Below are 24,818 nucleotides of genomic sequence, written 5' to 3' on the forward strand. Positions count from 1 at the left end.
AACCCCTTAAATAGGTTTAACCCTCTCAGCACCAACTTTTTTTTATTTTATTTTTGGTCTCACATCTCCTTTTGTTACACTACAGCTGTGCCTCTCACATTCCTTGCCAAAAAAACAGAAAGGCAAAAGGGATTTTGGAGAAGTTGTGGCCAGGGAAGTGCATCGAGAATAATACCAAGCTCCACCTCTCCTTCTCCCTTTTCCTCTTCTTCCTTTTTTGAGGAAAGCAGTAGATAATAGCATCCAAGGAAAGTGTTTTAATGCGATTCAGTACAGCTGGGAGCCTTATAGCAGAGAGTGAGAGGGAGAAAGAGGGCTGTAATGAGGGGGGAAGTTGCAGATAGAGCAGTAAATCAACAGTATAAATTTGCTGCTTACTTCAGCACTCTACTTCTTTGCATCTTTCTCAATTAGCACTTGTTCTGGGGGGCTTGCTTAATAGCTTATGTGAAACAAATATTAACATAAATTGTTTAATTATATCAAAATCTTGAATTCCTCCAAGACGTAAAATTGTTTTTAGCTAGGAATACATCTGCAATAAAACATCATCTAGTTAAAGTAAACGAGCTCTAAGGAAAGTCATAAGATTGTAGCTGAGCTACTTTTACAGTTTATTTTCATGGTATTTAAATTATGATACCAGTGGGTATTTTTAATTAGTGCCTCTTTAAAGTGTGCACTTGTCTACATAAGCCATTTTGGCAAATTTGACTCATTCATACCGTGGTTGCTGTAAAAGAGGCCAGCACAGCCTGCAGGAATTGGAATTAAAAGTTTCTGCAAGCTGTTGTCGACATGACCACATCTCATTAACTTAAAAAATGGAGATTATTTGCCTGAAAGCTTGATTTGACTAACAGTAATCAAATATTAGGCTCAGTGGAGAAGGAGGAGAAAAAACAGCCTCACTGTTGTGATCTATATCCTTAAGTGTTGTGTGGTTCACTTTAAATAGCTATGGCATATTTCTGCTGTGACAAACAGAAAGGGGAAAAAATAATAAGACATAGGGCTTTGTGAATAATCCAAGGTTAGTTTTGTTTTCTGATCTGACATATTATTTACTAGGCTTAACCAAGGGTAAATATAATTTTTCTGATGATTTTAACATTAAGGAGAATTAATTATCTTGAATAGTTTCAAACTTTAAGCACTGGAAATTTCTTGTATCTCGTGATTATCAACTGTTAAACAGTCATGAACCTTAAATTTGTATCCTAGAATCATTTAACTGTTTTTAATGAAATAAGATGACGTAGGTTGCAAAATTTTGCATAAGAGAACCGAAATAGAGAAGTGCCTTTCTAATCTTGTGAATTCTTTAAATAGGTTGGTAAATGATATAGCTGAGGAAAAAAATCAAATATATTTCGTGCAACTGTTAAGGTATGGGAGTATGAAATTCAAAAATGTTTGTGCTTGAGATTGGTAGGGTCAGAATTCAGTGTTGTGTGTTTGCCTGTTAAGCAAAGGACAGTGTCATACCTAGATGGAAGCTGTGGCACACAGTATTAAAAAAAAATAAAAGGTGCAGTTAAACAAAAGAAGATAAAGTCTTGCGCCTTTTTATGTCTTTGAACTGAGAACATGTGCTGCATTTTACTAAAGGAACATGAGCCTTGAATGTAAGTAACTGGTTTTTGCATTAGGTACTCCCTGGAGGTAGCAGAAAAATATCATGTCCCTGCATGAAATGCGAATGTGAAATCTACCAGAAAGAAATATTTATGACCATTTTATGCTTGATTAGACTTGGATGACATCTGTTAGAAGACAGGGACTGGACAAAGAGAGAGACGCTCGGGGGCAAATGTTAACAGAGTTGTTTAGATGATGCTGGGGCAGGAGCGTCCATTTACTGCCAGGCAAAACATAGGAATTGTGTTAGCGAGAGTGCAGCTGACAGGAATTCGCCGTGATGGAGACAGTGTAAACTGACGGGCTGAAATAGTAAAATGCAGCTGTTGATATTCGCCGCGCTGCCACGATTTATGGGCAGGTATCGCAGCTGAACACAGATACTGTAACTTCCAGGGAGCAGATGCATTAACAAAGTTATATAAATGTGAGTCAGCTATAAAAAAGCGACATCTTCACTTTTTAAAGTTGTTATTCCGCCAGGCTGCACAGAGAGTTGGAAGGACTTTCCGGAGGGGAAAAAAAAAAAAAAGCTGGATTTTCTTTTTTTTTTTTTTTTTTTTTGAAGTCTCTGCAGAACACACTGCTCTGAAGCAATCAACCTGATTGTTTACTTTCCCCTCCTTCCTGTAGCACTGGAGCTTTTGCCCGTGCTGGATCCTACTCTTTTCTGAATGAAACATTTTCCTTGGCTGCATCTGCCCTGGCATGGGGGCAGGAGGGATGAGCATCCACCCTCCCGGCCCAGGGCAGCAGCACCAGCAGCCCTTCAGCTGCTGTAAATCTTTAACTCCAAAGTTTGACAATTAATCGATGGTGAGCCTTTATGTGTTTTTAATGTTAAACTGTTGTTTACCAGCTCAGCAGAAGCGGGTTTTATGGCTGGAGGTACAAACACATCACTCTGGGTCTTTTCCCAGCTTTCTTTTCCTGTAAATTTTCTCTGTCTGGAATGCTTATGGGAAATGTTATTTTGTTTTTGTTTGCAACAGCTCTGTTGTTTTGATTTTGTCTGAGTGGTATGGAAAACAGTACGTCACTTGGAGTGGGTGTTTTGTCTATTGGCCATTTGGCTATTCCACATATATTTCTCATACTTATTACATGATGACAAGGGAACCCAAATGGCATAATTTTCCAGTTGAATTTTGCTTTCCAGTTTAATAATAGTGAAAGGAAAACAAAGTTAATAGATTTAGCAGTTTTGATACTGCTCACATGCTGATAGATGCCTTTGGATTTTTTTTCCCTGTAGTTAAGGGTCTATTTAGACAAAGGTCAGATTAATGCATATATCAGTTTCTGTAATAAACTGCATAAGGATTATGTTACCCATTTTGCATACAGTTGTGAAAAACTGTAATTTAAGTACCCAAGCCCATAAAAGGGTAATAAACAACTTCAGTATCATCAATATGATTAGTCTAGGGTACTTTTTACTGTGATTTTTTTAGGCAGTCCATAACAGAAGAAGTACCAGCAGATGCCTTTTAATTGAAAAATGATCTGAAATAAATTTTGCACTTGAAAAGAGAACACGGCATTCTCCATATAACTGTTTAGCTGGAGAGATCTGAATGTGAGATACATGGATTCTTGCAGAGTATTTACCATGTTGAGGAGAAAATATCGACAGACCACAGACTGCAGCTTTAGGACCAGATAATTTTTATGTATAGTACCGAAATATAAAATGGAAAGTATGATTAATTTTTCAATTTCTCTCTGCAGATATCTAATAATTGTGCCCATGGACTGCCAAAGGCTCCCATTAAAGATTTAAAATGCAAAGAAAGGTAGAATCAAAAAGATGGTATTTTGGATTAAATAATGTAAAAAAAACTGTAGGGCAATAGTAAAGTGAAAAGCTGTTGGCAAAATAAAAGCATCGTGTCAACTCTCCTTGAAACAGATTTCAACATTTACACATTCAACTGCATCTTTTTGTAACTGGGATTTAAAATAAAAATACTTAAAGGTTGCTTAAGCCAGCTGTGATTTTAAAATATATTTTTGGCCTTTCACGTTTTGATAAGCTTGTTCTCAACAGAGTGATGAAAAATACAGTGTGTGATTCTGTGTTATAAATATCTCCATAAATACAGTGGCAAGGGGTGTAATCTGTTGTCCAGTATTTAAGAACGTGTTAGCAAACTGTGTAGCATAATGTTTCTTTCATTAAGTACCAACAGATATAGGGTGGCCAGAAAGCATTTTGCAACAGCTTCTTGGGAATGTGCTATTTTTGTTAGCCTCGGAAAAAGGGATGCTGCTGCTGTAGTATATAAAGGCTGTCAGAAAGGTCCAGCTGGACTTTTCCTCCCTTTTCTGTACTGTCTTTATCACTTTGCTCAGTTCCACATAATAACATCTTCATCTGAGATTGCTGTGGCACAGGGGAACTGCATTTGTTGATCAGATTTGGCTGGATAACACTGTGATCTCGTATCCTGAAGTGCGGAGATGTGCCTGGAATACGTAAGCATAAAGCTGGCCCCTTGATTGATTGATTCTGCCTGTCACAGAACAAGATAACTGGATCAGTAAATACCCTGTGCACTTCAACTTCATCTATACAATCAAAAGTGAGGGCATCATGGGGCTGAAAAACACCGAGGCATGATGGGAATATCTACATTTCAGAATGATAGCCAGGAACTTGCGAAAAGCAAGGAAGAGAAGAAAAATTTTTTATTCCTTTTTTTTTCCCTGTGTGTTTGTACACGAACAGCAGTGAAAAGCACATTAATTTTGGTGTGCTTATGGTGTGCTTGTTTCTCCATGGATTTATTTCAGCTTCACGTCTGTGTAATGCTCCTGCTGTTGCCAGTGGTGCTAAGCCAGCACAAGACAGGAGTAAAGCAGATGAATCAGACTCCGGATATCTCAGGGAAAGCGCGTTATTTGGGGTCTCCTGTAAGAAGGTGGCATTTTATCAGACAAATGTAATTAAGCTGTGCAACTAGCTGAGGTGATTTGCTAGTTTGGCAACCCCTTGAAGTTCAGCTGAGCACCTTGAACTCAAACTGTGGGATCCAGCTTTATTCTGGGAATTTAAATTGAATCCTAAGTGAGAATTAACAGTGAGGGCACCAAAAAAAGAATGAAAAGGTGAAAGATGCCAGGTGGCAACATCTAAAAGGCCGCACTTTTGTGTAGAAATGGAATATGAGCAAAGCAGATGGGTTTTGCTCAAGAGTTTTGCTGTGTTTTTCCAGGGATGCTTTTGGGCTAGAAAATAACTGTCTGAACATAGTTTTAAGAAATTCTGGAGATCAGTGTTCCCTTCAAAACTATATGTGTGCATGTCACATATTGCTGATAGAACTAGTTCGTCCCTCTCCAGCCTTGCTTGTCCTTTTCCTTCCCGGCTGCCCCTGCACTCTGTGGGTTTTGTCTGAACAAGATGGGGTGACAAAGTGAGGAGATGCCTCTCGGGCCACCTTCCTTCACCAGGGTGTTACCAACAGTGAGATGTGGTTCCCTGCCCCGTCTCCTTCTCAGGGTGATACTTTGGAAGCCCAAGGTGTTAAAGCCTCAACAAGCGTTTGCCGCGCAGAGCCTGTTGTGGTCCTGTAGCTGAGCATCTCACCTCTAGGTATCCCCTGCACTGTGCAGGGCCAGGTGTGTGATCCTTATGGGTCCCTTCCAACTCAGGATAGTCTGTGATTTTGTGGTTCTCCATGAAAGGGAACCGCTCTGTAACTGGGTAAGGCAGCACTAGCACTGAAGTACATCCTTAGGCTCAGAGATGCAAGATTAGGCAATCGTGGGAGCAGTTTATTACAGTGCTTTTGCTTTTAACTTTTTACAATTATTAGATTTATGTGTAGTGTTTAATCTGACACTTCTGTTTAGTGCTTCATTCGTCTAAGACACAGATTAGCACAATTTTCTGTAAAGCCTATAAGATTCCTTCAGACACCTCCGGAGGGTGGAGGACTGGAGAGATCCAGAGCCCTGTGTTGATAACTGAAGACCTGCCTTGCTACTGCCTAAAACAGCAATGCTTAAGGAGAAAATACTGCTTGTTTTCTTGGAGTGTTTATGGATTCTCCTACATCTAGGACCTTTTATATCTGTGTGATACTGGCATGGTTTTCTGACTGTTTTGGATAAATGACTTAAGGAAATTTTGACAAATGGTATAAATAGCCTTGTCCAACCTGGACTTGTGTCTCAATTTTGCAAGATTCCCTCAGGAGTCTGCATTTTTTTCATCTAACTCTCTCCTAGCTTTTCACGGAGAGGAAGTTCTGTCTTTTGGAGTCAGAATGACTTGGTAGACATGGAAAAGCCTGTAGTGGTTATGCACCCCAAAGTGCTTTCCTGTCAGAGCCTGTGCATGGCAGGCTTTGCTTGGAGAGAGGGTTTGAGGTTGTCTCCTCAGGCTCACAGGGCTTTACCTTCCTTGGTCCAGTGGATTGCAGCTTTTTGAACAATTCCCTTCTATGAAATTGGACATGGGTGAGTTACAGTAGTCACATGTCTGTGAGGCTGCCCACCTACAGTGCTTTCTGATGAGCTGCCCAGAGACATTGGGCACAGTTTTGCAGGCCAGTGGCTGTGGCTACCCAGGTGGGAGCTGGCGGTGGACGGTGGCAGGAGGTACTTGGTGTGCTTGGAGCTGTCAGGACATGTAGAAACAAGCCTCAGGACAGGTGTCTGTGCTATTTGGCCACCATCTGGGAGAGAGCCACATGTGATGCTTATAATACCGTATCTGTCTGCAAGGGAGCTGCTGGAGAGGCAGCCAGGGCTGGGTGCTCCCTGTGTGATCTGACATTCCACGGCGCAGAGAGTGCTTGCCAGATGGACCAAGGTGCTGGAGAGCCTGTGCTCCCAGTGAAACAGGGGGCAGGAGCTGAAAGCTGGAAGGGAAGCTCTGCTTTGTACTGGCAGTGAGAAATAGAAGCGATAAGAATCGCATTGTACTCATCCAGCAGCTGCAGTTGTAGTGAAGGGATAAGAAGCATCCTCCTCTGTGCTTTCCCTGGAGAAAATGGGAGAGATACGGAAGGTCAAAGGATACCTATGGGGTGTGATGACCAGAAAATGGTGTAAGGACATTGCTTCAGGTTGCAGTCTCCCAGACCAAGGAGATTCAGTGTCCCGGGACATGTCACAATAGAGAGGACTTGGGGGATAGGCAGCTCTTGATGACTCTTCACTCTCTTCATGTTACAGTTATTCTCTGATTTATGGCACTGGGGGGAACAGACTATTACATTTGTTGGTGTGGAAATTAGCTGGAGCAAACCAGCTAGCTGTAGACTGTGGCCTTCTTTCTCAAACAGTGCAAAAGAACTCAAGGGGGAGCTTTAATCGAAGTCCAGCTGTTTGGTAATCTATGTATTAAGTATCCACTAAAAATACAAAAATCGATAATATCTGGAGATTTCTGACAGTTGGAGTTATTTTGTGTAGAAAATATATGGCAAGTGTTTATTTCTAAATGTTGACTGCTGCTATTAGGTATTTATGACATTGGAAGGGCAACTGAAGGCTGAAAGCGCCACAGCAGCCTAAGGTTGGCTCAAATTAGCCCGTAACCACAACTTGAAGAGGGAGTTTTACTCAACATTTAATGCTGGAAAACATCTCAGAGCGCTTCTCAGGGATCAAAAGCTTTGCAAAAGTGGTCAGCACTACACAAGCAGTGTGGAGGATGCAGAAGCAATGAATGTAGGAGTTTCAAGTGCCCAGGATCGTTCTAAATAAAGTCTCCTGGGTTATCAAGGACCTTCCTTTCTGTGTTGCGTACCTCTGTCCTTGTTCTCTTCTTTTCCCCAGTCCTTCAGCTGGGTGGGGTGAGAAGAGTAATTTTTAGGCAGCGTTTGCAGGTTGTTTTTATGAAACACCAATGTGAGAAAACTCCTGAATTTGACACAGCAACGGAAGGTGGGGCAAGTTCATGGCTCTGAGGGTAATTCTGAACCCCTCCACCATGGGCCTTGTTTTCTTTGGCTGGAGCGTCTGACAGGGCTGACATATTTATGTACAGAGCTAGTATTTAGCTTGGAATTTTACACATATGAATGATGAACTAAACAGAACTCATTTATGTTTTTCCTTCCCTCTGTAGCTTTTTTTTTTCCCCTCTTTATTTTTTTGAAATGTGAGGTTACGTATTGCAGACAAGTCTCAACATATCCACCCCGTGCTTGACCACCGGAATTAATAAGTAGCCACATTCCTTGATGATTCTATAGGGATTGGAGGCTAGGCAGCCGAGTTTGCTATGCAAGAGAGTTAATAAAAATTTTCATTGCTGGAGGAAAGCTTATATACAGTAGTCTGTTTGTCCTGTATTTCAACCACCTGAGTCAGAGCCAAAAAAGCAATTGTCTACTACATATTTCAAACAGATGCTGAGGGGTAAAAGGAGTGACTAGAATTCACAGCAATAAAATGCTGGCTCTTTAAGTTCCCTTGAAGGAAGTGAACCTATAAAATTTTTGCTGCTGACTTGTTTGTCCAGTTCTTTGAAGTATTTAACATTAATTTAGTCTGCAAATCATTGCCACCTCAATTTTTCATTGAAGTATTGAAGCCTGCTAAACACATAACCTTGGAGTGCACGAAAAAACCTGATTCCTTTAGCAGATACATTCATTTACCCATTGGAAAACTTCCTTCTGATGCTGGTGGTGGGATATGCTCTAGGTATTTGCAAAGGAAAACTTTTCAAAGGAGTTTATTTTTTATGACTATTAATTTCACTTGCAGTAGGGAAGTGTGTTTTAAGTGGTGGTGTTCCACCCTTTTCTGTTAATAACACCCATTGCTGCTCTGTGTCGGAAACCGAGGTGGGGGGCCAGGATGGTTGTGTTTGATGGAGTAATGGGCTGTGCAAAATTGTTGGAGGTTGTAGGTGTTCAGGAGTAGATGTGCCTGTCCTGTGCCCACCACTGTGTGTGCAAACAGGGTGGGAGGCCGTGGTGGCAAGGGCTGGGGGACACCCTCGTGCTGCAGCTCAGTCTGCCAGCAGTTCGTGCCCTTTTGGGCTGTCCCCAGAATTGCTGAAAATCAGACTGAATCCATGACAGACCTGCTCATGCCAAATGAAGGGAGTGTTTCCCCTGTCTCAGATATTCTGCCTTCCAAGCAATCTTCAGGCTCAGATAAAAAATTACAAAAGTAATTTGCCCTTTTGGCAGAAAAATCTCAGATTATTTGGCGAGTGATGGATACCCTGGCAAATTCCTGAACTTAGTTATTGCTGCGAGATACTGATCAACAACCTCCCCTTAGTGTTATTTTTCTGCCTTTTATTTTTATTTTTTTCCCCCGTTTTGACTTTTTCCATCTAAATTGAAGTTTCTCCCTTCTCCTGATCCTTGTGCCCTGGGGGATATGGAGAAGACCCCTGGCCCCACCACTGTGGGCTCCAGCCCTGCCTGGAGCTGCCCACGGCAGCACTGCTGGGACCCAGCGGTGGCACGAGCAGAGGACATCAGCTGTGAGAGGAAGTTTAAAAAATGCCATCAGGCTTAACTTGGAAAAAAATATCAACACAGAGGGTGTCAATTGAAAACCAGCAGGGTGGGAAAGCTGCTGTACTGTAGTGGGAATGCAGCAGCCTCAAGGCCCTTTAAATGATTGGTGACACACTAGAGATATTGTTAAATTACCTTTTTTATTGGTTCTTGAGTCTTATGTCTTAAAAGACTATTCTTTGGAAGAAGTCAAGAGAATCCTTATATTTGGTTTAGATATAAACCTGAGATACAAAACATGGATGTGGATCTGGGCTTGAACTTCTCTGGCATCAAGGGAGTCTTTCAGGCTGGGATTTTGGTGTGAGACCTCTCTTTGCACATGATAGGTTGGAGGGCTTGGGTGCAGTGTTCACCTGCAGCACAGCTAAGCTTCAACCAGGGATGTTGGTATTTTAACATGTTTCCCCACAAAACAGGGAAATAGGGAAGTGTTTCTGTCTTACAGTTGTTTAAAGATTAAAAAGAACATTTTCTGTTTTGTTATCAGCATCAGAAACTGAATACAAGGATTTACCAATTTTTAAATTCACTGATTACATTGAAGAGAGGACCAGAAAGTGTTTGAGATCAGTTATGCTAGTGAGCAACCAGAGAAAAGGGGTTTTTTTACATCTAATTCTAATTTTTAGCATTCAAAACTGCTTATCTTTTGTTGTTCATGAGAATTGTTTCAAGTGTTGCTTTAGTTGCCCTGCCTGTAAAATCTAGGGGGTGGACAAGAGGCTTTTTAATTTTGTTGAAGGACTTCAAGACGATTTAAGAGCGAGTGCTAGTAGTTTGTAAGAGAACTTGGGGCACAGGCTTAATGAAGGATCACTGGTGAAACACTTACTTTAATTCAAACACTCTGGTTAAGACTTTCTCTCCAGCCTGCGTGGTCCCATATTTCACATTCATTCCCAGCACGGACTTCCTTTGCTGAAGGTCCCATAGGTAAGCCACGAGAGCAAAATATACTACAGGGCCTCATATCAGCACTTGGAGTGGGAAATTTTAACCATCCAGCTTAATTTTTCATGACTGCAGAACAATAGCCAAGATTGTGTTCTGGGTACAAAGGTGGCCACTGGGACAGCCCCATTAGCCTCGGCACAGGCAGGTCTGCCCCCTCCACGGGCTGCTCTTTGGGCTGGGACGGAGCTGTGGCCCACAGAGATGTTTTTCTCCTGTGTTTGGAGCAGGATCATCGTGGTGACACGTTCGTGCCGAGGGGTGAGGGCTGAGCACGGCTGTCACCCGTGGAGCCGCGTTTTGTATCTGCCTGCTGGGGAGCAGCTGCAGGCAGAGGAAACCAATAGGGATAATGGTGATGCTGAATGGGAAAAGAGGATGTTTTTGAACCTGAAAAGGGCTGTTTATGTATCATAAACCGCTTTTCAACGTTGTAAACCCTTTGAAAGCAGCCCCTCTGCCTCCTCTTTGCTCTGTGCAGCATGAAGCGTCCAGGTTGGCTCTCCAGTAACAGCAGCAGCTCAGTATGGTTTTTGTAGCTCTCGGGAGGAATGGGGAAAATTCTGAAAAAAATCTCCATTGGCCAGAAAATTTCAGCATTTTTCAGTCTTATATTGACTCCTGAGCAGCAGAGTGCTGAAAAATGCTGTGAATTGGTAATTATGAATTACAGCAGGAGGTCAGTTCAGTTTAGTGTTCCCAAAACCTCAGAGATTAAAAGGTGCCAGTGAGAAAGGTAAAGCATTGAGGGGCAATGAATATGCCAGGCTGCCTGAAACTTAGTTGCACTATCTAGTTTGAGGAAAAAAATGTTGTTGCTGAATTTTGTAGGGGAAAATTTTTTTAAGAAAAGAAAAAGCGGATAACATTTCTATTGAGGCATGGACTGTTTGCTGGAAAAAAAATGAGGATATGAAGCAATTGCTGAGGTGCTTCTAGGTTTTTATTTTTCTTTCAGTTTTATCTACTAATTTACCTGATAGGGCAGCAATTAAATGAAGAAAAGCAGTAAGAAGAAGCAAGAGGGCAGGATAAATGGCATGTTGTTTTTCTTTAATTTTCTATCAAGTGCAGAGCAATACAACATTTTTTTTTAAGCTGCAATAGTGTGCATTTCCCTTTTTCGTACTCTTTCCAGCTGTCATTTCCAGGAAATGGTACTGTCAAATGCTGGGTTTATGTGTCACGTCTCAGCCTGGTCTGGGTAGGTGGTGTGTGGGGCAGGAGTCAGCTTATCCCCCTTCACCACTGATGTGCCCCAGTGACACAGAGCCTGGGTCCCCCAGGCACTCGGGAGGTGCATTTGTGCTGGGGCTCATGGGTGCTGTGCAGTGCTAAGGAGCAGGAGTTGTCTCCCAGACTGCTATCTCCCAGGCTTTTAAGAGCATCAGTAGATAAGGATCGAGATTCTGAAGTAGTAGATATCAAGGGAAGCAAAGGATTTGTGAGCACACAGAGTGCCCAGGCATCACCTCCAGCTGCTCAAAGGGTCGAAGGAAGAGCAAAGTTAATCAGTAGAAGAAATGTCCAATTTAAGGTGGCAAAAACCTCCTTTGCTATCACCAAGCTCCTATTCGAGGAGGAGGGCAGTCTTTGCGGGAGAGCAGCCTGTTTGTCTAGGGTGTATCTACTAAAGACTGGACATGTTTTTTACCACTTTCAAAATCCTTTCACCAATTCCCCAGATTGTTGGCAAAACACGGGTAGTGGCAGATTCCTAATAACTCTCTTTCCCTTCTGCATCAATTATGTGTCTTTGCGAGGCAGAGCTTTGAGTCAGCTCTCCTTCATTTCACTCTTCTGGTCGCTCCCAGGGGAGAGAGTCTCTTGGTAATAGGAGCTACATCAGTTCAGAGAAGAATACAGTTTTGTTCTCTTCTCGAATGACATATGACTATCAGGCATCTGATGAGTTCTCTGAGTGGGCACATGAATTGAACCTTTTAGGAGTCTGGGTGATTAATGGCCTGATGGGTAGGAAGCAGACACTCGTAACAGGTCTGGGGGATCTGCCTGGCAGAGTTAAATAGTGCCGTGGTAGCAATGCCCTTTTACCCTTCTGAGCTCCCCTGCAAGCGTCACCAGTGCTGCACGAAAAAGGAAACAAAGTTCACCACAGGGTGGTTTAGGGGATTTTTTTACTTTTGTTTTTGTTGCCCATGTGTTGTCGTGTGGGTTTTCTTACAGAGTAAGCACAAGAGATGTTTCAGTTTGACCTGTAGAATTGTTTCTTGCTTTATATTATTCTAATTGTTAAGGATCCTGGGCACATTGACCTGGCCTGTGATCCTTGTGTCTCAACCTGGCTCCTGAGGAAAAGTCCGTAGTGCTGCCTGTATTTGTGGATAGGGCTGGATCCCAGTGCCAGTGTCAAGTGGGGATTTTTCCCTAATATGGACAGTAGTCCACAAGGAACTGGATGAAGTCCATCAAACTAACATCGCCAACAGCCAGTAGAAAGTTTGGCTGTGCTCTGCTTGGACCAGCCCCGAGCGAGAGATTGGAAGGTAAAAGGCTTTTTTGCACCATAACTTGATATCTCATGGCCAAGGGTGATGTACTAAAGGCACAGACCAAGTGATGCTTGCTCACCACTTCCCTTTGCAAATAGCTGTACAGTCATGGCTTTTGCAAAATGAAGCTGTTTTGTTTTGCTTTGCTTTGTTTTGTTTTGTTTTCCCCTAAAGACAGAGCAGGAGCAGGGCAGGCACTGACATGCCTGTCTAAACCCTTTCCTTTTCTAATTTTTTGGGACATGTACCTCCTTTTGCCTTCTGGCCTTTTTACTGATGCAGTGCAAGTGTTTCCACTCACAAAACTTCCACTTGTACTAATTTTGACAGTGTGAAATTGGTGTATATTAATTTTTTTCTGAGTTCTCACTAGTGGATTGCACAGCCAAGCCAATGCTTTAGGCGGGCACTGGCAGCCCATTCCTGGTCAGCAGTAAGTCCTAAGTTTGTTTCTAAGGAAAATATTGTGAAGCAAAGGGATATTTTTTTTGTGTTGGTTTTTAGATTTTTTTTAAAGTCTTGATGTTCTGTATTAGACATAGACTGTTTTTAAACATCAGCATGTGTTCCTTTTTCTTTGATGTTTTTTCCGAGGAGGATTCTGCCTTCCACTTGAACAAAAGGCCCATGTTCTTCTTAGGTTGTTTTATTCTGCTAATGATGTTGCTTACTCAGATAAATAGGTATGTGCATGTACATTTAAAATGCAACATTCCCCTTCAACACACCACGGAAACATAACAGAACTGATGTTCTGTAGTGATCTCCTGTGCCAGAATTTTCATGTTTTGAAATGAAAATGGATTCTCCTTATCTTCTCATAGCCCCTTTGATCCATTGCCTGTGGGTGCATAGTGGCACTAACGACAGAGGATGGGGAAGCTTCAGCTTTGCATGGCATCATTAGCTCCAGAGCATTAGCAGCATCTCAGTGAGGAGCAACTCTGCTCCTGGTATGCCAGGAAAGAACCTACCTCCCTACACCTCCCCTGAGCTCGAGCCCAGGTGAGATACACCCCCTGGAAGGGTTCTGTGTGTTCTTGCCAGGTGTTTCTGCAATGCTCTTCCTGTTTTCCTGACCCTGTCAGTGCCTCGGCAGTAAGAATTCCCTGCAGTGATACCTGCTTTCCACATCTTTTCCTTCCTCCAGGTAGCACATAACTCCAAGGGCTAAACTTGCAGGCTAGGCTTGGGTTCACCCGTGCATCAACCTGTACCCGTGCTGGGAGTTTGCATGTTTGCTTTTTTCCCCTGATTATTAATTCAGTCCAAAGTTTGTCATTTGTAGCCAGTGTTAACCAAATAGCTTGAACCTCTCTGCCAGGACTGCATGCAAGTACTGTCAAAAGTGTTCTCAGTGATGAGTCAGTTCCTTTTTTTTTATTATTTTAATGACGGGTATGCAGCTAGTGTACCCATTAGAGCGTGCCGAGGGATGGCATAGAAATGAGGATACACATGTGTATGTATCAGATGCTGAAGAGCAGCATTCGTGTTATAAATATAGCTCAGCTGTGTTCCTTCTTACATTTCAATTTTATAATCCGTTCCAGAAGATTTGGACAAAAATACTGTGGTGTAAGAGAGCATTAGTTTCTGGGTTCTTCAGATAATAATTCTTAGTACAGAAACTAGTAAATAAACCTCTAAAGATGGGCAAGATGACATCTTCCCTAGTTCTAGGAATTGGACTTGGGGTATAGATTTATGCAAGGTAAAATAAAGGACAAGTAGAAGCAGGAGCAGAACTGTATGTTTTATTCTTTTAGTTTATTGCTAAAATGTATGAATAGTCCTTTTTTGTTTGTTTTATTGGTGTGATTATATATGATCTATCTTTACATGTATACTTTTTAGACCTGGTGGGCCCACTGTGATTAAATGTTTGCTTTGAATACGTGTCCAGCGTGTTAACTTTTCACAGTGGAAAGTTGTTAAATTCATTTTTATACAAGGGGGGGTGAGGGGGGGAAAGAGGGAGGGGGGAAAAAGAAGAGATTGTTAAATGTATGGAAACCCTTATTGGCTGAATTATATAACTGAATTCATTCAACATGCTCGGTGTATCTTGTTCTCCTTTCAGTATTGCCACTCTGTTCATCACCCCTTTTAGTGCTTTAGGCATATGGCGTGCAGTACATCCAGGGAAGTGTCAACAATATGGCATATGTTATACATACTGATCTTGATACACCGTAGAAAATAATGGGCCTAACTTTAAAAGGCACGGTGCTAAGAATAGAGCGTGCTGCAACATGCAGACAGTGAATCCGCCATGAATGTCATGTTTGAAGACAAAAAGAGCTGTATTTTTCATTACTTTTGTGGCTTGGTTTGTATCTTGGCATTGTTGCAAATTAAAATACAGCAGTGAGGTGGGTGCAGGCAGGATCTGCACCCGCCTGATGCCAGAACCCCAGGATCTCCTGAGACTTAGGGGTCACAGTGCATGGGGGCAAGAGGGGCTGGGAGGAGATGCAGGCAGGATGGAACAGGGAAGGCAGGGAGCTGTGGGACCTGCCTCCTGCTGTTGCAGGACTGCCTGTGTGAGCCAAGGTGGGGACCAGCAGGGTCTGTGCTACTGATACCCGTCCGCAGGAAGAGGGATGGGGACGAAGGATGTCCGGATGCGCTTCCAGGAGTCATTAGAGGGTCGCATTAGCTCACCACTTAGCTCCGTCTCCTCGCTGTAAATGAGCCTGCACAAGCAGATTGCAACGCTTACATTAAAACCACAGTTGTGGAAATGAGTCTTTCCAAAGACTCTTCCAAAGATCTGCCCATTAGGATCTGACTGCGGGATCAGGGCTCTCATCTGGACTCGCAGCAGTAAAATAAAGATGAAACGCTCTGTTTCTCATTTCTGGATCCTGGACTTGCTCAGCTCCCCATTTCTCAGTGAATCCTGCGTCCCAGGAACTCTCATTTTTAAATTAGAAAAAATTTAAGCAGGGGGGGTCCTTTGAAACAGTCAGCCTGAAAATTGTTCCAGGAAGTTTCATCTTTAAAATAAATGATTCATACCGTCCTGTAGGTGTATGTGTAGCTGTATGTCTGCATTGCTGTTTATTGTGCTGTACTGGCCTGGCTCGGGAGCTGTAACATCTGAAGTGCAGAGAAGCAGTGACTGGAGAAAGGAATATCCTCTTTCCAACAAAGACCAAATATTTGTCCGTTATCTCCCTGGCCGATGTAGCAGTTCTTGATATCCACAGAACCGCGCGGATCACCGCGTGGATAAAACGGCACAACAAAATATTTATTTTTAATCTTTGCTGAATGTTTGGTGCATGTTTATGAGGGTTAAACATTAATAGCAGATGTCGTTAATGAATAGAAGGCTTGAGCCAGCTTCTGAGACCTTTTAGTTAGTACATGAATTTTCTGGTTGATGACAATACTTGTAACATGCCTAATTACGAAGTAGTGTTCTAATCAAGCCTTGAATAACTGAAGAATTTCCCCTCCTCTTTTGCGGTTATTTCAGTGGCACACACACAGATCGCTTCAGTGCCTGTGCTTATTCTTAGTGATTTTTCTTTTCTTAGAACATTCATTGAGGTTTTTCCCCCAAGAAGCACATGTATTTACGCTGAATGTCGGCGCAGGATCGTGCGCACACAGGCATAGACGGCGACACGCGCACGGCCCGGCCCCTCCATCCCGGCCCCACCAGCAGCTGAACTGGTGCCAGCCTCTGAAGTTGTTGTCCCAGTTTGTCACACTTCCAGGTGAAGTACGTGAAAGTGATTATAGGTAATAAATATCTTTTTTTTTTAACTTATTGCAGAGGCAGTTTTTCCCCTGTTAATGAGGGTAATTTGACTTGGTTGAAGGATTGCAGTTCTTAAGAATTAATGCAGCAATCCAATTCAAAGATTTAAAGAGATCTAAGATTTTTCACAGGTCGTGTGCTAGTGAATGTGCTCCTATCACATAGCAGCTAATGGACTTGAACAACAGTCTGTCATTTACTGTTACCTCAGTGTATAGCAGCTTTGCCCTTGATAGCGAGTATACTTTCCCAGCAGTGCAGGTTATTTAGTAGTGCGGTGTATTTGTAACACTTTTAAGAGACAGTATCCGATTTCTAACAGCCCTAATTACTGGATGAAGAGAGGTTACCTTTCTGACTTTTTTAATTACGTGTTTGGATCCTAATCTGCACGAGCCTAAAGTGTTTTAGGCTCTGATAGCTGACTCCTCTTTTTTTTTTTTTTTTCAAATTTATCTCTCTGCATACACATCTGTGAAATAATTTCTGTGTTGCATTTTCCCTGTATCAATGCTCAAAGGTTAATTTTATAAATATGGAAGTGTTAGGCGCTGGTCTCCATAAGATCCTCTTGTTTTTATGGATGCATTATTACCTTTTAACAGTGTTTCATAGTGACTTATTTGTAAATGCTATTGGAAATGCTCTAATTTCTTGATCCTATTATGTTCCTGGATATGAAAAATCCTATTGTAAGGTAATTAGAAGGATTCTCTTCTATTTAAATGTGTGTTCTCTAGACAGTGTCACTCTATACTCTGCACACAAGAACCTTTGTTCCTTAATTAGAAAAAGGACTAGAGCTCATTAATTGTGGGTACAAAGTGATGTCTGCTCAAATGGAGAAGCAATAATACAGTTTAAATAATGATTGATCCTACACTTTAAGTCTTATACTATTTTGTACTGATAGTGATAAATAAGTAACACATAATGCAGGTTGCAAAGCGTTGTGTGAAGATTTTTATTGAAAGATCTCTTTTTGCAAGGATAAACCTGTGTCGGGCACAATAAATAAAGGATGGATGGTACATACACAGCCTCTGCCATGAAGGAAAGTCAGCATTTGTCAACAGTCGTACCGTAGCAATAGCTGAGTTACTGGAGTTCACTCCACCCCATACTTTAGAAAATGAAATAATTGTGAGAGCCGTGCAGTCAAAAGCAGTTTGGATCTTGGCCTTACAGAGCTATTATTGTGATGAAAAGAATACTTTAATTACTGCTCGCAAACAGGATGAGTTATAAATGTCTGAGTATTTTGCAGGGTGTTTTCTTTTGGAGACAAGTGTACTTTCTTCTGTGAATTTTACCATCTCCCTGCCATCCCCTTGGGAGGAGAAGGACAGACTAGGGAAGTTTAACCCAAGATCCTTCACCAGAAGGCTTTGGTTTATGTGATGGCCACAGAGCTGGGCTGGGCTAAGATGTGTACCACATGTCATCCGAAGGCCAGGCAGGCTCCCAGCAAAGGCCTTTCCCAGAAATCAGGAGTAGGTTGCACTGAGCTTGGTGGTCCTGCTGCCAGGGTGGGCTGCTGGGATGGTGTCTGTGTGGGTTTGGAGTTTAGGTCTTGTCACCTGAGGCTGCTCTGGGGAGAGCAGGTCATTGGGATGTGCGCTGGTTGAGGGTGATGCCCCTCACACTCCTCAGCCTGCCGCTCCATCTCCTCCACAAACCCAGTGTTGCCCATTCCTCTCCTTGCCCCACCTTGCCTCAAAGACTTAAGAAAGAGAAAACCTTTCTGATTTTTTCTAACCCTAATGAATACATACATTAACAAGGCAAAGCCTTTCCCATGTGAAGAGTTGGAAAGTTGGAAGGTTATGCTTGTTTTCCTGCTGTTGGTTTCACTAATCAAAATGCTAGACCAGGGTATATATTTAACTCAAAGTGTATCAGCACTGGAACCCCAGAATATCCTTCTCTGCTGTATTCCTCTAGGTGGGAAAGAAAAATAGTTTTTAAAAGATAAAAAACCTGTTCTTCAATTGACTATGCAAAAATCTTATTGCAGTATTTATTCCAAACCTGCACACATAATGTTCAGTCAAGGAGAAAACAGCAAAAAACAGTTGTTGATGGACTTAGGCGAGAACTGGATTAAATAAGCATTAGTCTACTGAAGCTGATTACAGGAATATGAAAATGCAGTATCTTAATGGTACATATTTTCATGTGGCAGCTCAGTTGCCTTTCATTTTGCAGCTAATATGTCTATTCTTATGAGTCATTTACTTCTTTAATTACCTTTTGCAGGCAAGGCACCATGGTATATTAATGTGAATGATTTTTACTGCCAGTTTATCATACAATGCCCCAGAAGTTGAAAGGCGTAATTGACTTGGAAGAGCAGCTCATGAAGGAAACAATATTTAGTTGACAGTTTTCCTTGTACTCTCTGTTGACGTTTATGAGTTTACACTATGCTAAAGGAGTAATAAACACAATTTTCTTTCAATAACAGGAAAGAGTCGCTTTTAAAATATATTTGTGGAAAACAGATTTGTTCATTTCTTGAATAATATAAAATAGTGCCTTTCCAGTGATGAGATGTATATAAGATTGTCAATTGAATTAAACCTCGGAAGGTGCATTTATAACCTGCCTTAGAGCGTTAAAAGGTATTAGGGTGCATGTGAATTGAATCAGTTAGATGAATATTTAAATTATACACAGATTTGGATAAATCATATTCAGATCTCTGTGTTAGATTATTTGGTGGCCTTCTCTTGCTGTCGAGGGCGAAAGTTTGAAGTGGGAATTTGAGGGACAGAGGCTCTGTTTCTGGAGATGGAAGAACACCCATCTGAGAGCTCCTGATAAAACCCCAATTGGAGGATTATTGAGGAAACTTTCTATAACTTTCCTGAAGCCAGAGGCTTGAGGAAGGTTTAAAATCAGCTTTGCAATCCGTCAAAGTCCATTTTCTCCTGGAATGCTACTTTTATTGAAATGACCTTGTCAAATCGCAAATTCTTTTTCCCAAGCATCCCCAGGACCGTGTGCAGGTATGATTAATCATCCCATCCTGCTTTAATTAATTTAAAGGCGCCCATGGCCGGGGCGGGAGGAGCAGCCGGCTGGCGAGGGCAGCACTTCCCCGCTCGGCTCGCAGAGAGTTAAACTTTTCACAGTTTTCCCGATTGTTTGCAGTTCAGCCCTCTGCAACATAATGAAAGTTTTCGAGCCATCTGTTGTTAAGCTGGCGGTGAGCAAGGCCAGTATATCCAAACAAAGTGCTGGCCTGCTGTAAACTGAACCTGTCAGTTTAGCATAGCTGGGCTGACCTCCCCGGGCGCGGGGCAGCGGGTACCAGGCACTGGCTGCCTGCTCGGCTTCCAGGGGAACTTCTTGGGGGGACCGTGTTTACTTTTTCCACTTAGCGTTCCTCCCACAGGCTTGGACTAGTTTATACTAAATCTTTAAATTGACACTGGCTTTTTTTTTTTTTTTTTTTCCCTATTCTGAACTTTCTCTTTTTTTTTTAATCTTTTGGGGGCATACCGAAAAAATATATTAGAATCCCACAGTGGCTGGAATTTGAGCTTTTTGGAGGTGATGTGGAGGGTCACGGGACAACAACCTCTATGATTCTGTAACTCAGTGCATGCGCGTGTGCTGGCAAGATTGTGTCTCAAAAGAAAGAGGCATGTTCCCAAGTATCCCAGCTTGCTTTCCAGTTCCTATTGTTCCCTTTGTTCTGTATTATTTAAGATCAGTTACTCATTTGCTTCAGAGGATTGGGAATAGCAGGCAAGGTAGAGCACAGAGCCAGCATCTATTGTCTTCCTGGGAGCCAGGACTGCATCCAGGGTGGCTGGAGCAGCCTTCCTCCTGCTTCTGTTTGCTTCTGCCCGGGGGGTTGGTAGTTCCAGCATAAGGTACTAGAGAATTTGAAACTTTCTGAGCAGAATTGCCAAGATCAGACTGAAAATGCCCTTTATTCGCAGGACTGTGGGCTTGGGGATTGTTTTCCTTTCTTGTTGGTACGAAATGAAATGCACGGTAGTTTGGCCTCCCCTCCTCTGCCTCAATGTGTTTGTGCTTTTTCCAGGCAATCCTCAGATTGCCTTCTCTTTTTCCTTCCTCCGTAAATGCTATTTCATTTATTCCTCCTTATCTGGGATGTAATACATGTCATTTCTCTGCTGATATTCACTCAATTCAAGTGGGTTTAACAGCATTTTGGGACTGGCAACAAAACTCGAAGTGCCTGTGCCAGGAAAGTGACTATTAGGTATTACCTATTCTCGGTGTTTGTCTTTTGGACTAGACCTACAGTAAATACCTTTCTGCTACCACTGCTGCCAAATTCAGTCTTTGCTTTCTACACTTGTGCTGTACCTGCTTGCTGGTCTTTGGCTGGTTGCAAGTGTGTTTTACTTACCTCATGATTCTTGGAAAGCAAACCTGATCGTCAGTGACCCCAAATGCTGCAATTCTCAGTCAGGAGGAGTTTTGCCTGAGGAAGAGCTGCTGAATTTGTGCCGTGTGTGAAACCAATGCGCCTTTGAAAAAGCACTTCACAGCCAGTCGGTATCTTCACGTTGTGGTGCAAATGTACTGGAAGCTCTGGAAAAACAGTGAAAGTCGTACTTTGCCTTTCCAGAAGACCCCAGCAAGGGCTTGTGCCGGTGCCCACCAGAGGGTAGGAGTGCCCAGGGGATGAGGGGAAAGGAGTATGTCAGTGGTGAAAAAACACTCAATTTTAAATTAAAATGACTGCACTTATGAGGAAACCCCATCCAGCTCTAATCTGTTTGTAAGGTGACTGACACATAAAGTGCTTTTTGTTTTAAGGTAGAGGGAAGTGCATTCAGGATAGAGTTTCTGGCATAAATGTCAGGTGCAACGCAGTGCATGCTCACTCAAAAAGTCAAGCAGATAACCTTGGCATTTAGGGACATTGCCTTGTATAAAACGGAATTGTATTTTGTTTTTAAAAAGGAGGACTACATTAAGAGGTCACCTATTAGCTGTGTTTTTGCTAGCTGTCTGAAACTCAGCTCTACTGTCTATTAAACTCAAACCACTATGTAAACATTCCTGTGTTGTTCCTGGTCTCTACAATGGCCAAGGGGATCAGGTTTCACCTGCCTGCACATCTTCAAGCAATTAAAGCAATTAGCTTGAAGCCATTTCACATTCAAGGTCTACTGTGACATTCAAGTCCAGAAGAAGTCTAGGGGAAAAGGAAAAAGAGGAGTATAAAGGGCCGCTGTGCAGCACATGCACAGGAATAACCTGCGAGGGGGTTTTGGACTTACAACGACTTCCAAATGCGGTCAGGAGGCTTCGCAGCAGGCATGCAAAGTTGCTGCTGAGAAAGGGAAAAGATAAAGAAAAAGCACCTAATGATCCTTTAAATTATACCCAAGTTTTGCACTGGGAAGGGAGGGGGAGGAGAGAAAAATAGCAACATGATTTGGAATGATATTTGAGTGAAATAATACTGTGTTGGTCTTATTTACTGATATTTCTCCTGGCATGGAGATCATGTTTTTCTTCTCATTTAGGTGGGGATTTATATTTGGTGTTTACATTGTAAAACTACACTCACTCTGGCTAATGTATCCCTTACAATGACATTCAGCGCAGAGTTTAGTGATTCCAGCAGTAAGTCTTGAAAGCTGCTATTTTTTAAAAGGTTGGAGCAGATTAGTGGTGACCTTAAAAGATTAAACTAGTACAGTTTAAAGATAAATAATCAGCCTTTAGCACATTAGATAGCTACATAAGCATGACAGAAGGTGACTTTCTTACAACAGTTTCAGAATCCAGGCAGCATTTTTACATTTGAAACTTGACTAAGGCAGGGAACGGTGGTTTGCAGAAAGCGAGACATAAACTGATTGCACCACTTCAAATTGGTTAATACAGTTTTAAATCCACAGTTTTCCTGTTGGTTTTATTATTGAGAAGAGGCTAATTTTAAAAGCTGTGCCTGCTGCAGAGGAAGATCTTGCTTTGCCGTCCCGGAGGGTGTTCTTAATCAGAAATAACCGCAGGCTAAATTATAATGTGGAATCCTGCTGCCCTTTAACCTAACACTGCTGCTCGTTCAGTGTTTGTTAACAAACAGCTCTAAGTACAAAATTGTTTGAGAATTACTTTTTCATTATATTTGCTGACTTCAATTAGAATAAGAAGCTTATTTGGGGAAGAAAAATTAAAAATGTATGGGTTTCTAGAGAAAGTTTCAGCAATTGTTTCCCGGCAAGCATCGCCTTTGAAACATAGCTGTGGACTCCGTGGCACACGTAATTCAATTTAAATAAAATTACCTTCTGAACTAATATTTCTGCACCAGTGGCAGAGGCAGAGCTCAGGAGCATCCCAAGATTCAGCCCTTTGATAGATGAACAAGCTAAAATGGTCGCAGGGATTGAGGCCAGGGCCCCTCTTGTGCCTTGCAGGGGGATGCGATTCCCCCGTTCCCTAACGAAGAGGCGCTGATTCCCCATGCCTGTGATGTTGGGGAGGGCTGGGCTGTAGACAGAAGTGGCACAGTGTCCTATTTTTATTTCAGTTTCAATAACACATAATTGAAATGTATACTTGGCAAATTAATTGGTGAGTTGAAGGTAAGAACTGCTGAGTTAGTAGAGACAGCACGAGCCCTGCTCTTTTTTTCCCCTTAAGTTTACATGCTGGAGCGGAAACGCTGCGGTGCTCAGAGAGGAGGTGATGCCTCTGTAAAGCAGATCTTTCCAATTTTATTTTTTTTCTAGCTTAGTCTTCTGTTTCTATGATCTGCCTTTTGAACTGTTTTTGTGGCTGATCAGTTCCACCTAATATGTCTCTTGATTTCTGCTATTGTAATACTCAGACGACATGCTGTTCTCTTCATTTTTATAAGCTTTAGATGCTCCTGCCTGTCATACTCTGGCGGTTTATCTTCAGCGTCTGGATTTGCTTTCAGACTTGCATGTCTATCAAGCTGCTGTTGCTTTGAATGTGAGATCAAAAGAAGATGAATTCCAGTAAAAAATTTCCTTGTATGAAGAAAAGATTGGGGGCCTATGTAAACATCCCACTGACAGCTCCCAATGAGTTATTTTAGCAGAGCATTAGCACCCAGAATGACAGACAGTCCAAGACTAGATGCTAAATAACAAATCAGTCCCTTCAGTGGCAGCAGCACGTTGCCACAACAGCAATACATTTTCTAAAGGAATCCTGTTCCTCTTTTTTATTGAATATGGCTGTTCGACTGCTCATCTCTTCACGAGCTGCCTTTGAGTGCCAGCCCCAGTTTACTTTTTCTTGACAATATCTGTGTCATGTCACCAATATGACAGCAGACAGGGCTTTGATAATTGGGTGGGGAGACGGTTAGTTAGTCATCTCGAGTTAAATAGGTAGTTTGTTTTAGGGAGGGGAAGGAGACGAGGAAGGAGGGGATAGCATCTGCCGGAATGCTGAACTCACGCTTTTGGAGATGCTGGATGCAAGTCTCCGTGCCCGAGACAAGTTGTATTTTTGGGTGGTTGTTTATATTTCAGTTCGCACAGTTAGAGAAAACAGCTCTGCAGCCCGGCCAGCCTCCTGAGCCGGTTTTCAGAGCAAGTCACAGCACTGTCAAGGATAGGAACATCAAGCTTGGCTGGACTTACGTGCAAATCCAAATTTGCCTAGACACAAAAGTGAGGTGTGCTTCTTGCTGCTGTTTGGTCTGGTTGGGGACATAATTAGTTCTGCATGTTTCTGCTTAGAGATGGGGGGGATTTAATAATGCAGAATCACTAGATTTTTGTGCCTGGTGTAGTGCTGAGCCCAACTTTGAGATTACCTGTGGGGTCTAGCCGATCTCACCACTTTGCAAGGGAAGAATTAGGGAAGGAATGCTTTGCGGTTTCTTTGTCATTTAGTAAAAGCAGAGGTTGCTACTGTGGAGGCAGAGCCCGGTGGCTGCCGCGAAGGGCAGTGCTCCAGCGTCTCCCTCCAGCCTGCACTCCGGCTGCACAGCACTTCCTGTTTATTCAAACATCTTTTTACCATTCTTCAGCCCCCGCTTCACAGAAACAGCCAGAAACACATCTCCAGCGCGAAGACGGAAATCTAAAGGCAGACAGTAAGAGCTCACTCTGTTAAACTCTTCATTTTCTCTGCGAGCGCTCAGAGGAAAGGAGCGTGCAGGCAGGGCTGAACTTTTAACACGCTGCCTTGCGCAGGCAGCTTGGAGAGGGGAATCGAGTTGGTTCAAAGAAGCTGGTTCAGGTTGTTTACTGAGGTGTTGACAAGGGTGGGTTTTTTGGCATGGCTTCGGAGAACCATGGAGAGGACCCAGGTCCTCTTTTGGGGTGCCCATCGCCTTGCGGTGTCGCGGGAGCAGCCATGTGTCACTGTCCCTGCTGCCCGGCCGGTGCTGCGGCTTCTCCTCGCGCTTGCACAAGTGCCAAAATAACTTAAACAACAACCCCTCTCAAAAAG

General features: G+C 42.6%; 1 protein-coding gene across 20 annotated transcripts in view; it reads left to right on the forward strand.

Annotated features, from left to right (window-relative positions):
- FOXP1 (forkhead box P1) overlaps positions 1 to 24,818 on the forward strand; it is a 380,386-nt gene that overhangs the window by 231,646 nt on the left and 123,922 nt on the right. The window contains exon 1 of one of the 20 annotated variants that reach the window (XM_051788681.1): positions 23,724 to 24,459. The exons of the other annotated variants lie outside the window; for them this stretch is intronic. The gene's annotated coding sequence lies outside the window, so the exon portion shown is untranslated. Of the gene's footprint in view, positions 1 to 23,723; positions 24,460 to 24,818 lie in introns of those variants that run through there. 20 annotated transcript variants of the gene reach the window in all.

The sequence above is a fragment of the Manacus candei genome, unplaced genomic scaffold, assembly GCF_025592945.1.
Source record: "Manacus candei isolate 608988 ecotype Guabito, Panama unplaced genomic scaffold, ASM2559294v1 h1tg000025l, whole genome shotgun sequence".
NCBI lineage: Eukaryota > Metazoa > Chordata > Aves > Passeriformes > Pipridae > Manacus > Manacus candei.